The following is a 6,000-nucleotide window of genomic DNA, read 5'->3' as shown; positions in this document are numbered from 1 at the left end:
ACAGTTTACCACAAACAATGATAAAATCATTTGGCTAGAATAAACATCTCATTATCTATCCAATCATCAGCTTTCCCACCATGCTGCAAAGGTATTTATTTATTTTACTCCTGAATTTCACCAAAAGCAGAAACTTTTAACTATCTCTGAGTAGCTCATTTCTGTGTTTTCTCACAAGTTCCTTAATCCATGAATGTACTCATTCGTTAATTATAGAACACTATGTGTAAGTCACAATTCAAAGAACTTTCAGAAATTATGCAACTCCTAGTAAGTCCCCTGAGGAAGGTCATGAGAGGAAATCTCTATCAAGTGAGTACTTTCTCCAACAAAAATAAGGCTGCAAAATACTGTTTCTCGACATGGTAGCCAAGAATGGAGGGCATAGTTTGTTCTTCCTTATTCTTCCAGAGTGCTCTCTAGATGCCCTACTATGACACTTTCGTGATAATTACATGTTTATATGTTTGACTTTTCTCTAGATCCTAATTTTCCTGAATGGGGGGACTGTGTCCTGTTCATCCCCAGCACCCACTGTTCTTCTTGGCAGTGAGTATGTCCTCAATAATTGCTTTATGAAGGAATGAATATAATCATATCCCAGTTCTGGCTCTATCTAGATATCTAATATTATCACCTAAATGTTTGGCTTAGAATTAACTTAGAAGTGAATCTATATGCTTTCTAAGGTCTCATTCTGATCTAGAGTTTTCTGAGTATCATGCAGGTATCAGGGTCTGCCGGGGCCCTGATCGAGGTGTCTTTGCTGAGCTTCTGTTCCAGGCACACAAAGTGCCAACCTCAGGGTTAGAGACCTGTTTCTTAAATCTATTTTAGCAGCCTGTCCTGCCTACACGAGGCTTCTTCCTTTGACAGAATGATGGCCTAGAGCTTATCCCACTTCCTAAGGAGACTCTGCTTAAGGAGGCAGAGACCACCCCATCCCCAAATCTCACCTCTCAATTTCCATATGGAAGAGATTTGACAGAATTTTCAGTACCCAAAGGCATCCCAGAACCAAACAAGCACTCACGAAAGCATCATCTGACGTATGTGTGGAGTACTTGCTTTGGAGTCTCAAGAGTAGGGTGCAAAGCCAAATTCCACCTCTTGGGACAAGTCATTTAACCTCACTGAGCTTCTGTTTCCTCATCTGTAAAGTAGAAACGGTAAGAACTATCTTGTTCCAAATAAAATAATGGAGGTTAAAAGATTATATGTACTAGAAATTTATGCATATGTAAATTGGTATCTGTTAACTCATCTCTAGTGATACAGGCTATGTATCTGTCCTAAAAATGTGCCAGTCTCATTCCTACATAGATCTTTTTGCACTTGCCATTCCTTCCACAAGGAAGGATCTTCTTCCTAGAAAGCTATTTGCTGGTTCATTGCAAGATTCATGTCCTACTTTAATCATGTCTCTACTCAAATGCCTTCTCCTTAGGAAACCTGACTGTTCTCAACCTGAGAATAGTCCCCCAACCCTTTTATGGTGGTAACCAGCTTTTTTTTTTCCTGGATGTCTTTGTTGACTATATTATGTTTGCTGTCTATTGTTTCTCTCCACTATACTTCAAGTTCCACGAAGGTAAGAACTTTGTCCTCTGCTATGTCTTCAAAATATTTGTATATCTGTAGAAAGAGTGAATGATGTGTAAATATTAGCATAGGAATAAAAACAAATGATGTGATTGCCATTAAAGCCAGAGAAGCAATGAAAATGAACAGGAGTAAATTAAATTTGAAATGGACTCTCAAGTTGGATTTTAGAATTTTGTAAAAGAAGTTCTACTGAATTCTTCCATAAGCATAAATTATCAACATTTCAAATATATTCATTGATTATAAATTATTTGAGGACAAATAACTTATCTTTATCGCTTTGCACTTCCTCTCCCTCAGTGCCTCACAGAGTTCCTAGTAAAACTGGCTAAAATGTTTTATTTGTTTACAAAGACATCAATGCAATGCCCCTGACGACTTACTAGGGTATTGATCAAGTACTAATTCAGAGAAAGCATAACAACCCCCAGACAAATTATAGACATCGTTTATGTCTCAATTATATTTCTAGGTGATGTCTTTCCTAAATAATCCCAATGCTTGTTTTTTTAAAAAAGTGTGCTAAAAATCATAGCCAGTAATGGAGAGAAAGGCTCAAGAACTGAAATTTATGGAGGTAAATTATCTGCCCCCTCCATGGATTTCTCCTGCTTCTTTCTCTGCTCTTGCTGTCACAACCTTGCAAGCTGAATAAAGATGTTGATAAATTAGGGAAGGGGATGATGGTAGGGATAGGAGGAGGGGGAGGTGAGAGAACAGAGTATAAGAAGATGGAATCCAAGTGCAAGCAGATGAATATGGCAGGAAATCTGTGGCCATGCAGAAACTGCATTGAATATGTACCTTGTCAATGGCTTACTGTGATGAAAGGCTACTGCACAAAAACACTTACAAAAATCTTGCAAGTTGTAAAAAAATCATGGGACAGTTATTTTAGCATGCGTACATGAATTCTTTATTTACAGTGCAAATTAATTCATTCTGCAAATATGTATTCAGTGCTAATCCCCAAGTCATTATCACATCATGGAGATTTTATTTTAATCTATATTCATAAAGTTTGAATTATATTTGAGTGAATGATTAGGATTATTGGTCAGTTACCCAAATTTGTTAAAAGAATAAAAAAAGCAAGTCTACCATTAAAGAGAACAAAATCTGATGTTTGGTTGATCAAAATAGTAACCACCTATTGAGCCTCAGGCATGCTAACTAGGAGGACTAAGTCACCCTGACGAAGGCTGAACACTCAGTAAAGTGGGTAGGGGAGGTATTAGAAGATGTGGCTAGTTTACTGCAAATCCAAGACATGGATCCTTATCTCCTGACTCCAGGAACAGAGTTATTTCTACGACATCGCCAAGTGATCTGTAAGCATTCTTCAGCTCCAAAATAGCATTTTTTTAAATGTAGAAATAAACACAATGCATTCGTGTAAGCAAGAAACAATATGGGTCATGTTCTTCAGTTATGTCCGTGTATAAAAACCTATTTCCTGCCTCATTCCCCTGGGTTTTTTGAGACTTACCAAACTTAGTTTTCCCATGTTTTACAGGATGTGTGGATTGAGTTCTGAGTTACTACACGGGGCGATCCTCATGCCAGAGATAGTCATGGTTCAAAACGCCTGGGATCACTTTCAGATATTTACATCCCTGTATCCGGGGCGAAATATAAGAAAAAGAAAGTAAATGGAATTATCATTTAGTGAGTGTCCAGAATGGGCCAGGCATTCTGCTTGGCACTTAGGTTATCCTCATTATAGCCATTAAAAGTAGGTAGTGTTCCCAGTTGATTTAGGTACATGCCGAGACACAGGGAGTCTAAACCATTTGTCAGAATGTACATGGCTTGCAAGCAGTAAAGACGGATTTTGAATCCAAATACATTTTATACCACAGCCCCACAGCAAACTCTCCACTGGGCAACTCAGTATGCTCAAACCTAACAAATTTGACTATCTTTAGACGAACTCTCTGTGTCCTATACATCAACTTAATACCTCATCCCAACACACTCTCCTTCCTATGTCCAGCACTATATCACCTGCAAAGTAAAATCACTCCAAAATAAATTTCAAAAGATTTCTCCACCCTTCTTTGAAAAAACTAAGAAGATGGCATAAAATTTTCAAGAGAATCTTTAGGGTAATAGAAACAGTAAGTTTTCTGAAATTGCACATTTTCTTGTGAGCTTGTTTGCCTAATATTAATTCACACAAGACAATATTTTATTAGTTCTTAAATTATATTACCAAAGTTCCCAGAAGATTTGAAGACAACTGAGAATTCAAAAAGCAAGCACAATTCAATACTCCTAGTGAGAGGGCAGACTGCTGGTGAGTATCGACACACTAATAGTGCAGATTCCATGAAAGATAAACATGTGCCCTTAATAAGCTCCCCCTTTCCTGCAGTGTGATGGTGATGAGTGAGGAATTTGCAAAATGATTTGTCCTGTGACTGTTTTTCTAAAGCCTCAGAGACCGAAGCTGTCAAACTGATACAGCATATCCTGACCCCACCAGGTGACACAAGAAAATCTCAGAAAACTGACTCACAGCAATGCAAACACTTTGTTTACCAGGTTAAAGAGTTGGTAATGAAGGAGGACAGCTAAGCGTCCAAAGGTATCTCTATTGAGCACATTTTCTGATTTAGATTTGCATTAAAATCAGGAGATTCTTATTTAGAATTTCATATATTTTGAGCTATTTTGCTTCTCATTTAGCATTATGACACATTTCAGCTGACCTTTGTTTCTTGAAGTAAATTAGAGATGAAATTATTTCTTCCTGCTTAGCATCAACAAAATGACATCTACTTAACTTTAGTATACCCTGGCAAGCCCTACTTTTAAGAGCAAGTGCAAAGTGTCCCTAATGGGTCAATTAGCATTTTTCTTTTTCTGCACGTGTACCTGTGTGTGTGTCCCCACATGATACACAGATTTTGGACCAGGTTTCCAAATGGTAATGCAATGTTTAATCTCTTTTGCGAGGCCTCCAGGGATTAGCTAAGGGGACACGAGTAACCTTGGCTTTAAGAGCTGCTGTAAAAACCCCACTGATTCATAAGTATTCATTCATAAGAATGCACACTACCGAGCATATGTGGGACAGAATGTTTTGCTATGCCAAAAGTGAATCTTCATGCTGTTGAATTTATGCAGTTCCCGCTGCTACTCAAAATACTTGTCTAAATGTTCAGGCAGGGAAGAGTGCTCTCTGTGGAAAATACTCTTCTGTTTGTGGCAAAAGGTCTGACCTGTGCTCCAGTCCCTGTTCAGAGGTAATTTACAGACTATGTTAGATAATCCTCAAAAATCTACCAGGAAAGAATGCTGGGGTTAATTTTTGCTTAAAAAGGCCCAGGGAGGGGGGGCATAATAGGCACATAAGGAAGGGAGAAAGTGGTCTTTAAAATGGAAACCAAAACAGGCATTTGGGAAAGATAAATGCAACATTCCTTCACCCTCAGGAAATGAAATTTTTCTGACAGGGTGGGAGACTCTGCTTGGCAAACCTTCTTAAATTAATTACCTTCTTGACATTTTAAAGGAAGGTTTCAGATTGTAAATTTAACCCAGACAAAGCATTCTTTTTAATCTTGTCAGTATGCAAACTACTTTGCACTGCAGTCTGTGAATTATTTATCAGAGGAACGACCCCAAAGGGCGAAAGGAAAAAGCCGGTATATTTGATCTGAGATTCCGCAGCTAGATGTAGTTCTTTGCCTTAGATCTGTACCTGTTTCAACTACTTAACTTTTTCTGCTTTTGATGTTTTTAATATCATAAGCATTCTTTGTCTCTGAGAGGAAGACATTCAGTGCCGTTTTTATATGCACTTATTAAAGTGAGTAAAATATGTGGTTCGGCAGGTTTTATATGGCAGCCCCAGTAAAATTGATACAGGGAACAATGTAGCTTTTTCAATATTCTCACATATTACATATGCTAGACAAGCAGCACCTTAACCTACTCTTGTGCCCATGTGAAAAGGAACCAGCAGAGATGAACTGTCAGGGAAATTAACTCAAGTATTGATAAACTGATGTACATAATATCTCAACAAACATTAGCAGCTTAGTTTAGGGCATAAAGAAAACTGAAATTTACAATGCCTAAAGGCTATAAAACAAAGCTGTGGCTTTATTCTGGTATTAGGGATTCTTAGATTAAAAGATTTGGGCTCAAGAGTGCCTGAGTGATGGGCCTCCTTATAAGTTCCAGAACATTATATGTGGACATGGAGCTGCATGAAAAGCAACTAGAAGACTCTATCTGCTGTCTCTAAGGCTTTGCAAAGTAATGACAAATCTCAAATTCACAAAACATCCCCAGTGACAAAGGTTCCAGGAGACTGGATATAAGGATAGATACAACTTCTAACTTGGTAGGTCCTCACATATTCTGTGACTCATCTTTTCTGGA

The sequence above is a fragment of the Tamandua tetradactyla genome, chromosome 7 (genome assembly GCF_023851605.1).
Source record: "Tamandua tetradactyla isolate mTamTet1 chromosome 7, mTamTet1.pri, whole genome shotgun sequence".
Taxonomy (NCBI): Eukaryota; Metazoa; Chordata; class Mammalia; order Pilosa; family Myrmecophagidae; genus Tamandua; species Tamandua tetradactyla.
This window is presented reverse-complemented; position numbering follows the sequence as displayed.